Source organism: Bombus pyrosoma, linkage group LG11, assembly GCF_014825855.1.
Source record: "Bombus pyrosoma isolate SC7728 linkage group LG11, ASM1482585v1, whole genome shotgun sequence".
In the NCBI taxonomy this organism is placed as follows: domain Eukaryota; kingdom Metazoa; phylum Arthropoda; class Insecta; order Hymenoptera; family Apidae; genus Bombus; species Bombus pyrosoma.
The window spans coordinates 4778940-4790958 of record NC_057780.1 but is presented as its reverse complement, the minus strand read 5'-3'; the positions used below and the strand labels follow the sequence as shown (position 1 = coordinate 4790958).

Below are 12019 nucleotides of genomic sequence, written 5' to 3'. Positions count from 1 at the left end.
GACATTCGGCTCGCATAAATAATCTTCGCACGCCCATAAATATCTCAAAATTGTTAAAAACTAGGAACCCGTATACTCCGCTACGGCTTTCGATTAACGACAGTCGAAGGAAAACAGACTCGTCGGAGGATTCGTGTGCGAAAATGTGGGCAACATCGAAATTTATAGTGTGCATAAATATCGTTCAATAAAAAGTCGTCTATCCGTGTCGGACGTGTCGCGAGAAGAATAACGAACGATTAACGCCGGTAAAAAATAAATGACCGGTGAATAATGCGGGGCAGAAGATAGAGCAGACTCTGGAATTCGAGAACAAGAAGAAGCTTCGATGGTGGGTGGGGGGCCTGGCAATAATATTTAAAAATAGAGGCGACCAGGCACCCAGAACGATGCTGAAGAGGAATAATAATAATAATCATCCTCTGAAATTAAGCCGAGCCTCGACTCGAAGCACCACCACCACCGGCAGGCAAGCCAAAGAGACAGAGAGTGTGAGAGATGCAGGAAAGTTCGGTCTGGCTGGCAAATTCGAAATGTTTCGCAACAGGTGTTGCGGAAATTTGGTACGTCCGCGACTGAAACTTAAGCCGTGCAATCGTGTAACACGGAGGGAAACACTTGTTGCCAACAAGTTCGAAATTTACCGCGGCTCCACAGCCGCGGAAAAACGTGAACGCGAACAGTTGCGGCGTCGCGCTTTTTCCGCGCGTTCGACAGCTGTTTGACAAGAACTACCGGATGCACTGCCACTGACTCGGACATTTTTTCCTCCGCATCATCCAATTTTCTCTCTCTCTCTCTCTCTCTCTCTCTCTCTCCCTCTCTCTCTCTCTTTCTTTGTTGTTTTACGATGAGGTAAGGTGGAGCTTGCGAAAACTTTCTTGACAATATGGAAAGTACAAGGGAATATTGCGCGACTGCGTAGAGTAGTAAAATAACAGTTCTATTTTAAACATTTTTATATACTTTTAGGATGTATCATGAACGTTCTGTATCTTGGATATTTCAAGCAATATAGGAAAACTTTGTTGAAAAAGAGTTGTATTTTTTGTCCTTCTTTTGATGGGATATTAATGGACGATTAAAATTTTGATCGAATATTTAGCGGTACATAAAGATACTAAGACACGTTTGCTAAATACGAGAAGATATTTGTCATACGAAAGTTATTTCGTTTAATAAACAAGAAAGACGAAAATTGTTACCACCAGAGATTTCCATTTCCTATATATTTTTAATGAAACTGTATGTTATGCGTTATTATCGATTTACGTATTAAACATTTTCAAGATAACGTTCAGCAACATGTATTTGGCCACTCTTCGATGCTCAGTAATACTCAATACGTCAAAATTAACGACTGCCGAACGGACACAATCGTTACTTTCACGCAAATTAAAGTGAAAGTGGAAAAACCGAATCGATCGAAGTTGGAACACGAATCGGTCTCCGATCGTTCCATCGCAACGTGGAAACGTGGCAACGAGTTTTTAAGGACAAAAACGAATGCTTTTCTCTAACCAGTTCCTCTGCGATTGTTATATCGATCGTTAATTGTGCAACGGTTCGCAGCGATCAGGCACATTGTAACGATCCACAATGAAAACGTTTCCGCGCGCCGAAAACGGCGTTGCCTTTCCCACAGAAATCGATCGCGCATAAAAACCGAACACCGATACCGATGAAATAATCACTCGGACGTTAATCCTAGCTATAACGCTTAGCAATAAAATCATTTAAACCCAGCAACAGACCGTCCGCGCTCATTATAATCCATAGAAATCGCTTTCTCTCTTCGCGCCATCACTTTCGGCACTTGTTTTTTACTCGCTCCTCGGGTCACGTTTCTTGTAACAATCATTGTACGAACATGACTTTGTCGATCGTGAATTGCTTGTCTATACTTTGTAGCGCGTTTCCTTTGACCAAAATGAAAAGACGAATGTGACATGTATATAAAGCGTCTAAGGTATATAAAGATGGCGAAAGTAAGGAAAATCGGCGTTAATTACAGTTAATATGTTCATGATTATACAGGAAGATGACTATGACGATTATTAATAGATTCCGGATGTTTATGCATTTACGTGAAATTTCCAGATGCAACAATATAACGTATAAGATACGTATAATGTATAAGAGTATCGAGTGAATTGCAAATGTAGTAATAAATACATTGTTTTTATAAACGTTATATAGATTGAAAGGAGAACGTATAAAAAGATATGACATCAGAAGAAAAATGTTCGTGGGGAGTGTTGCTAAAATATCTGGGTAGAAACAGAAACACAAAGAATGCGTGCGTGCGTCAGAGTGGCTGAATGACGACTACAAGTGTATACGTTCGAACATGTGCAGGGGTAACTATCCTTAGGGTTGGTCAGTGCGTGATGAGGGTGGAATTTTAGAGAGGAACGAGCATAATGCGTAGAACAGGTTAATATCCTATTATATCGATCGTTATTTGCGTCAAGACCAGTGAAATTATATCGTAAAAGATACTTTATACAATTATACAAAATTCAAACAGACGCAATTTTTCTATCAACAACTTGTTACGCGTTAAGAAATAAATAACACAACTGTTTCAAATAACGATTCGTTCGAAGATGAATTTCCGAAATGTATCCTCATCTTTTATACGTGACATTAAAGATATATTAGGTTTAAGAAGCAAATAAATCTCCAGAAAATTGAAACTGCAAGTTCCTCGAGTACACGAACTTAGCCCACCAAAACTTCGGTTCTTCAATTAACTCCTACTTCCTTCGACGAAACAACCGAGCGGCCAAGCCACCCAAAAAACCAAAACGAAGTGACCACTGAACGAGCTTATCGCGCCAAGGAAACATCGCATTCCTGAGCAACCTCATTAAAGTGCCATCAAACGTAATTGGCATCAAATTTTCGAGCTGGGCTACCACGACTCGCATCGCCGGTGTATATTAATTTCGTATCAACTGCCTCCCCGCCAACCTACCCTCCGTACACCCTATATTCCTTTCGACATTCTAAAATACACCGCACAAAACTGTTGCGAATCGAACATGGAGGAAAACGTGGGAACATCACGGCGCGATAATTCGTTCCTTTATCTCCGGTTCGAAATTACGCAACGGCTAGTTGGAGCGCGGCGGTGGTCAGCGACGCGGTCTCGTGAAAACGTTCCTACCGGAAGTGCGTACTTTAATTAAACGTCGTTTCCTGTCTGTCATTAGCTCGGCCGTTTACGGAGCGCAGCGAGATTAGAGCTTCGTGTCGGCGGGCATTTCGGAGGCGGTTGCCGCCATCGCTTCTTCTCCTCGTCGTCGTCGTCGTCGTCGTCGTTGTCGTCGTCGTCGTCGTCGTCGTTGTCGTCGTCGTCGTGCTCGTGCTGTGCGAAGAATCTCTGCGAGGACGTAGCGACGGTTATCTCGATGGTTGTTTATTTTTACAACGATGCGGGAATTACGTTAGCCGGTCTTTACGATGCTTAGTGTACCAAGCAAATTTCTGGCAAGCGGACGCTTGATGTTTCGCCAACTAAACGCCGGCGTACTTGGGATCTATTCATTCAGACTTGGCGTGATAGTGTTTTCGTATCGCGCGCGGATATTGGAAATTCTACGGATCGTCGATACGCGTATCCCGTTGAGAAAATGATGTCGAAGGTTTGAAGGTTTCTTCGCGATGTAAATCGATATCCTATGTAGGTAGATAAGGAACTAAAGTTTGTCTTTATGAAAGGCAAACTTTGCTATTTTCGTGTCTCAAGGTGTGTTAGTATTTGCGAAACTAGCTAGTATTGGTTTGTTTGTAAGTGTCTAAGGCAATATTTGTATTTGTTGAACCAGTATCGGTTTGTTTAGTTGCAAAAATAGCGGTGTTTTTACAATCAGCGTTGTGAGTAGCAATGTTTTTGATTTCTCAGGCTTTTTTTTTCGTACGTAACTGTTGTGATGTTTCGTGTGACGAGGCAGTTAAGATTGTTGAACAATTTTTCTAGGAAAATGGCTTATATTAAAAAGGGAGTAATTGTATAGATCGTGTGGCACTGTTGATTGATGGCACTAAAGCATTCGCGATCCTGAATTTTATGCTCTGCAGAATGCCATGGAGGGGAGTGCATGCGTACCATTGCTCTTCCACCTCCCCCTCCAATTACATGCACTCGGTAGTCATCTTGTTTCGTGCATTAAGAACCGAGAAAAAACGTGTTTATAATCTCCGTTTGAAACTATCGATTTCTTTATTACAGTCATATCTTATAACAGTTCGCGTGGTCTAATAGATTTCTCCGAGTGTTATTTATGAGTTTTTCTTTCGAAGGTAATGTAAAACTCGTGAGTTACTAATTTACGGAAGATAATAAGTTAATACGTTTAATTCGAGAGCTAAGATCAGATAGTAATTAAATAAATTACGATAAATATAAATGTTTAATTTATGCAAAGATAAATAACGAAGCGACTCTATCATAATAACGTATTCGCCAATAAGATATTGTCAAAGAATAAAACGTCACATACCAGGCCAAAGAGGAAGATCTTCGTTTCCGAGTGGAAGGTAGAAATTTTGTTAATATCAGGAAGAACAATTTCCTGCTGAGCGAAGGTGGGTCGATAGGTCTGTGATTAGTCTTCTGGAATATGCACGAGATTGTAACTTTTTTGTTGATTCCCCAGGCTGAATCACCTAATCATCCGTCCTCAACCGGAGTAAATCATCGTTGACAATCTCTCGATTAACCTATCCGAGGTGTACCTTGTGCGATGTAATTCCTTTCGAGTTTACCCTTCGACTCGTTCACGACGCACCATTTAGTTCGTTGATCTCTTCCTCGACACGACTAATATAAACACGTACCGTTACCAGATACAACTGTCATTAAACACACTAGACGCGCGAGGCATCTAAAGTAGAAAGAAAAGGATCTCTATCATCGACTCTCGGTGAATTACGTAGTTCTCGTTGACCGATAAACAGCTTTTTCTTATAATATCGTTACCGTTAAACCGTAAACAACCACGGAATTAATCTACAAGTTTCACTGCCTGCTCGTTACATAACATTTACCATATTTATGCTTCGAGAAAATGTAAAAATGACAATAGAAAAGGAACCAGCGAAACAATAGTATACACTCTTTGTACACAATGTCATCGAACTCCGTGGATCGCGTTAAAATTTGGGAATAATAGTTTCGCCGCAGAAATCTTGAGCGATCAACGGCCAAAGATTCGAGGGAAAAGAGATTTTCCTTGACCGGCAAGTTTTATTCACTGTTCACTTCTATTTATAACACTCGAAGACACCAACTTTCTCCTTTGTGTCGATAGAAGACAGTAGTACGTCACGAATTACGACGTTAAATTCGACGCGTATGATTCAACTTCGCGAAAAAGATGAAATCGGAGATTGGTCCGATGACCCTTGCCGCTCGTCAACGGGGCTCCGCGGATTATTCGTCGTTTCCATGCTCGAAGACTTTCGCCCACGAGTCGAGCATGCTTTTATATTTAGAAGGGAAGTAGGATCTGCGTGTCTAGATGACACCGACTGAAAGGCGCAACGTCATATGGGGTAAAGACATTGGCCTAGGTCAGGATCACCACGTGATGACTACGATGACGTAGATCGATTCCGGTTCAGGGCCGAGCAGACCTGGTATTATGGTTGACGTTCCGGTTTTTAAGGATCTCGTCGTACGCCTGTTCTACAGCCAGTGCATTCGAAACGATCCAGTGTCTCGTTCTATTCACTTGTCACTCGATTTCTACGAGTTTCGTTTAAACACCGTCCGATCAACCGGGACAACATCGTCATTTGATTTTCATAGACATACGATACTCCCGATTGTGGTCAGCGAAGACCACTAATTCGCGATGTTAGAAGGAGAAACAATTGCGTAGGTAATCGTCGTGCGCGATGTCGATTCGTGAACACCGCGGCAAAGTCGACTCGAAGCGATCGTTCGAAGCGATCCTGTTGTCTGAACTCGGAAAGCTGACGTTGGTGGGTGCTCGGCAAAATGCAGCTGCAGGATCGGGTGAAAAGGCGCGCGCGATAACCTGGTTCGCGATACGGCGCTGAACTCACGTGGCGATGTGGTCCGAGCCCTCGTCGACGGTGACCACTTCCTCGAGGTTTCGGCCAATCAGCGGTGAGCCAGGATACCCCGAGAGAGACGATCGTGGCGACTCGTTGGCGTTCGGTCGCGCTCGGTAGCGGTTCGTCTTCGTTCCGCTCACGTGTGCCGCGTGGTCGACGATGTACGGTCCGCGACTACTTTTCGGACGTGTTCGTTCCTCTCTGTAGACGACTACTACCAGCAGCGTTGTTTCCTGGTCCACGGGGCCATGCACGATCCACGGCTGTCCAGTCCTGTCGACGCGACGATACCTCGAAAGCCGGCAGGACCGCGTGGACACCACCGGGTCCAGGACCAACCGTGTCGTGTCCTGGTACACACACCGCTTCCTGCTTTCCGCGCGTGAAAGCACGCGCTGCTTCGCATCGAGCGTGCGCCTCGTCCAGCGTCCGACACGATACTACCTCTCTCCCCTTCCTCTCTTTCTTTCTCACTCTCCCTACGCCCCCTCCACGAACTCCGCTAGCTCTGTCTCTCTCTGGCCGCGATTTCTGTTCGAGTAGGGACGACGTGGGGAGAGGCTGGTAGCCGCTCATTAAACAAACGCCTCGATGACGTCAGGAAGTATCGCGGGACCATCGAAAATCAATCGTCGCGGCTGGGAAACACCGTCGCAAGTTACCGATCGATCCCTCGATCGTTCGCTACGTCACTGGTTTTTCATTCTACGTACGATCTAACTCTTTCTACTTGCCGCTTAGTTGCAGGAACGTGGTCCGGTTCGAAGGTCTGTTTCTACTGCCGTCGCTGCACACGCCTCGCATAGTAGGTATACGGTAGATTTGAGGAACGCGCGCGCGTCGGTCGCGCTCAACATCCGGTGATCGCTTAATTGGAAACTTTTCTGCTAATCCTTTGCCGCGTATTTTTAGAACGAACTGCGCGCAACCAGACCAACTTTCCGTCGACGGATTTACTCCGATTAATTGGTCGCTCTTCGAACGCGATTCTGGTTTCAGACTTCAAATGTTCCGAGAATGAACATTTGACGGCAGGTGAAGAGGTAGGAATTTTATGTGTGATTTCTATTTCAAACATGGTGTCCCGAAAGTGAATATAATTTTCCAAAGTCCCTTAATAGTTACGATTTGAATAATTAACGTCTTCCATTCGTGAATTATTTAATCACGTTGCTCCATCCACGACTGTTCCACTAATATTAACTTACGAATAATCGCAAAAGGAATTTATTTCAATAAAATGTATAAATAAAATCTGTTTGACATGTAACCGGTACTCAAGAGATACAGATACAACGAAACAACATTTTAAGAAAAACATGAAATGTTACTGATATATGAGAACAGCTGTCGACGTCTTAGCATTAAAAACTGCAATACATCGAGGAAGAAACAAACAGGAACAGCGAAGACAGGCAAAAGCGGTTGCACTGTTAAAAATTCAAAAACGAGAAACACAGGTTTCATAGTCATAAGTGACATGATACTGCGTAGATTCATTAGCAAGTAGGGGGGAATTTTAACGGCTTATAAAACGTTACGTCACATTAAACGCAGACAGGTTGTCCTCCGTTTTCAGATGGTAAACCTTCGTGTCAACATGGTGCACAGTGTGATCTCTATATTTATACTGGTTGGGGCAGCAAAGCTCGGTAGCGTTCATTAAACAAACATCTCGATGACATCAGAAAGCATCGGTGGATCATCGAAAATCGCTCGATGCCATTAACAGCGATTACTGATCACTCGATCTTTCCTACGAACTCGTAGTTTCGTCGATTTATCGTGATTTGTCGATCAAACCGTTGTAATCCACGTCGAATTATGTCTGTTTGGTTGACTTTTGAGAACCATCGCTGTTTGTTTTAGTTAGTTTCTCGTTTTTCTGATCGTCCACTTACAAAATGAAATCGTTTTAGGTTTATTTTTGATTGCGCGTATTTTAGAAACGTAACAATCAATGTCAACCAAATATAACTATTCTGAAAAGACGAAGAATTAGAAATTGTTATATGCTCGAAGAATTCACGAGGAAATTGTAAAGGATACAGACATATAGAAAACCAAATTGATAGTTGAAAATTCGTAGAGCTTTCGAGAGAGTGGAAATCTAATTCTCGGATAAAAATTTCGTCCTTTTTAATTATAAGTGAATTTTAATAAAATTTGATGTGTTCCAAACATGTTTTATGTAGTGTATGTGTTACTAGATGAAACTTGTATCCGCTATATTTCTACTGGTATTAGTCTAACGCTATATCGATAGCTCTTACGCTTGAAACTTTGTATTCATGGCACACACTTTAAAAACCTGAAATTCTGTGAAATAAAAATTACAAGGAAATTAATACCGAGAAATCCGAGTTAATAGTACACTCGACAACCTAAAACATTAAATTTTTTAATTTGCATTTTCCACGTAATATTGGATAATTTTCAGTCTGTTACATTACGCCATGTTGCCATACTCCTTAATTTAAAGTTCGCACAGGTATTAAAGCAGTTCATTGACACAAATTCCGAAGAGTTTTTATTGCCACCGTTGCGACACGGCAGCGTTATGATCCTTTCTTTTCTTATTTTTCCTTGCGATCAAATCATGGTCTTATGATCAATGACAGCCTACGCGAAGGCTGGTAATTGCTAATTAAACAAACTTTCCGATGACGTCAAAAGGAATCACGAAATCATCAAAAATCTCTATGTCTGTTCAACAATCGACATCGATGCTTGCTGCATCTTATAAGTTTTCCAATGATCGTACGTATCGCAATTAACGATCCGATAATTATTACTGAATCGTTAATGAATCCATGATTGCTTTAACGACTTCGATTAAAACATTTGCAATTCTAAATATTTTGAAAAGAACAGATATGCATAAATGGAAAGGTAGGATAGAAATATGATAATAAAATGCAATTCGATCAAAACGAGTTATAGGCAATAATTTTGTCTAAGAATAAGATTAAATTATGAATTTAAGAATAACGCAAACGATCACTGTTAAGATTCGATTAAATAACAGTGCCATATCAATTTTTTATGCCAGATAATGTGATTACTTTCTTATGTTAAGTAGTAGGTATAATTGTTTTTTTATAATAAACACTACAATTTATAGCAATAGATTAGTAGCAAAAAATGATAAAAACTTTCCTGTTAATCTTATTATCGATGAGAATAATTTACACATATCGAATAAATTATTATTACTGGATTTACACCATGACGAAGACACACGTTAACGAGTAATTTCAATATATCAATGTCATTTGCAAAATCAATTTGCAAAACAAGCGGAAATACAAAAACTAAAACAGTAGAAATTTAGAGATAATCAACAAGATTTGTAAATTCAACGAAGCTTTGTTTATACGAATTTACGGGACTTCATCTAGCAAGTTCAAGTTCTAGGTCAACAACTCTACGCTTTTCGAATGTAAGACAATACATAATCGCATCAATGCGCAAGAAAGTATCGATAAATCCATGAAATCGATCGATGCTCGTATTTTCACCGGTATCGTCGCTTCATCGAAAATCATGTAGTTTGTTTTTTCTTCATGTAAATAATGGCTGCCACGACCGCCACGCAATCGCTGCTCGCGGTCTCCTCGATTTCTGGCCGAGCGAAGAGAACGCGGAGGAGAGGCTGCTAGCATTCATTAAACAAACGCCTGGATGACGTCAAGAATAACCGCGCTCCCCTTGAAAAGTACTCACGTAATTCACGCCTGGGAATATTATTGATTCCCGACGCATCCGCGTATCGTCCGACTTACTGGAGCAGAGATACGTCTTTAAGAAGGCTTTTTAGACCGAATCGAGGATCGTTGTTGACTTTGATATTAAATATATTCAGAGCGTGAATTAAATTATGTAATTGATTTAAATTTGAAGATTCACGAAATTGAGAAGGCTTTGCAGATTTTGAAAACTCTTGATCTTCGCAGATTTAAAGCTGTCTGGTTAATTAAGTCGCGCGAATACCAACTTGATAAATTCTGTCAAAAATATTCGTCCGTTTTCTGAATAATTAAATACCAATTGCATAAGCTCGCGGTAAAACGAGGAAAATTTCAGAAAATAGAATTGATTACTAACTTTTGATTAACTTAACTATGAACTCCTGTACAACGCGCAAAGGGAACCACTAAAACTCTCCCTTTCCCTTTTTCTTCTTTCTAATAAAATTAAAAGAGGAACAATCTGCAAGCTGAAATCGAAATTCCATGTAACCAACCGACGCGACGAACATTGGTCGGGACACGAAGAAGCATGAAACGCGTTGATCCATGGGACCACAAACGAACGATGCTTTTGGCCAGTGTAATTTGGCACGAGTGAAAATTCAATTGCAATTTCTACCGCGAGATCAGCGGGACGATTCCGCGTATAAGACGGATAGACGGGATGAGATGGGGCCGTGGGTGGTCCGTTCGGTACGTCCTAAGCTACTTGGAAATGGATTTCGCCGCGTCGGTAGACGCGGCGTCCAACTGCTATTTAAAGATGAAGCGTACGACTCACGCGCGCACTAGCCCCTTCCTTTTTTTCGACGACGCCCCGCGGCAGCACTCTCTTTCCCTGTTACAGCACGTGACTCCGTCAGTGGAAAACGCCGTGAGTGCAAAGACACCTTTCACGCGATACCATCGACAATAATCGCCAGGGCGAAAGGTCCCGACACCTAATGCGCGCGCGCGACTGCCAGCACGCTTTCGTACCGATGTGTTGTAACGAGACTCGCAATAACGGTTGATAATTATTTCCTGTGAGCAGGAGAGGAGTGGACGAAACTCGAGAGCTGGACACGAGTACTTTGATCGAGCAGTTGGAATGGTAAACGATGTAAATGCTAGAAGAATAAAAGGTTCCTTTTAGTTTCTTTTTTTCTTTCTTTTCTTTGGTGCGGAAGAATGCAAATTCTACGTGGAGTATGGTGGAGAAAATTATAGGTGGTAAAACAATTAATAATGATATAATTTAAGTAACGTGTATAATTACCGAATATAATTGATTTTATATGTGAAAAGTCGACTGTGGTTAAAAAATACAAATACAAATTTTCTGACCGTGTAAATTTCAATTCTAAGTTTTTTTTAGAGAAAATACAAAAGTATTTCGAACGAGAATCAACAAGGTATCTCTTTAATTATTGATGTTACAATGATCCGATCTAAATTTCGAGGACTACGCTAGTTTCATAAATTAAAACGTGCTTTATTATCACCATCCGCAGTTACTCAAAAGTAAATCGAACCAAAGTTGAGTGCCTGTTAGATAACCTTCTGGAAAGTTATTCATAGAAATTTAATAAACGTCGTAAAACTCATAGCTAGCTGCTCTGTTTCATTAGTTATATTTGCGTATACTCTGTGCAGATCAAAGTTTCTATAACTAGATCCTCGCTGCTCTTATTCGTTTGCACCTTATTTGTTACTTCCTATCCTTGTACTTTGATATTAACTTTCAAATCGATATCAGCATTAACCTTTGATCAAAATATCTGATTCTTTATTACATTCGAAACAATACTTAATATTTTTACTCACAATGGACGGCCACGATATCTTTTATCGCTTAATTTAGCTGCTATTGTAAATTGCTGCCATTAAAATGGCATTAACACGACTAGAGGTAAACACGATAATGATTTGCTTTTGCTATGGAAAATATGTAAACTATTAGGTCGTCCGAAAAGGTTCTTTCGTTTTATAAGGAAATAATGGGTGCATAACATTTTCATCAATTACGTATGATCCATTTTGTTCTATCAAACTAAACATCACAACGTTCGACAGATTAGGTTTCATGTTTCTATAAAGATGCGTTCTTGTAAAAGGCGGGTCTGTAAAAGAAAAACAATTTTCGGACGATCTAGTAAGTGTCTACTAAATATTTTTTATTTATATTAAATTAGAAC

At 40.9% G+C, this 12019-nt stretch overlaps 1 protein-coding gene and 1 long non-coding RNA gene across 11 annotated transcripts in view; one reads left to right on the top strand and one right to left on the bottom strand.

Moving 5' to 3' along the window:
* LOC122572905 (zinc finger homeobox protein 4-like) overlaps positions 1-12019 on the bottom strand; it is a 404144-nt gene that overhangs the window by 347750 nt on the left and 44375 nt on the right. For 5 of the 10 annotated variants that reach the window (XM_043738575.1, XM_043738587.1, XM_043738585.1 and 2 more), the window contains exon 1: positions 4509-6503. The exons of 4 other annotated variants lie outside the window; for them this stretch is intronic. The gene's annotated coding sequence lies outside the window, so the exon portion shown is untranslated. Of the gene's footprint in view, positions 1-4508; positions 6504-12019 lie in introns of those variants that run through there. One more of the 10 variants, XM_043738582.1, reaches the window with a different exon arrangement.
* Positions 6637-8440, top strand: LOC122572907. The gene is made up of 3 exons (XR_006318607.1): positions 6637-6895; positions 7003-7133; positions 7373-8440. It is a non-coding gene; the product is annotated as an uncharacterized LOC122572907 (long non-coding RNA).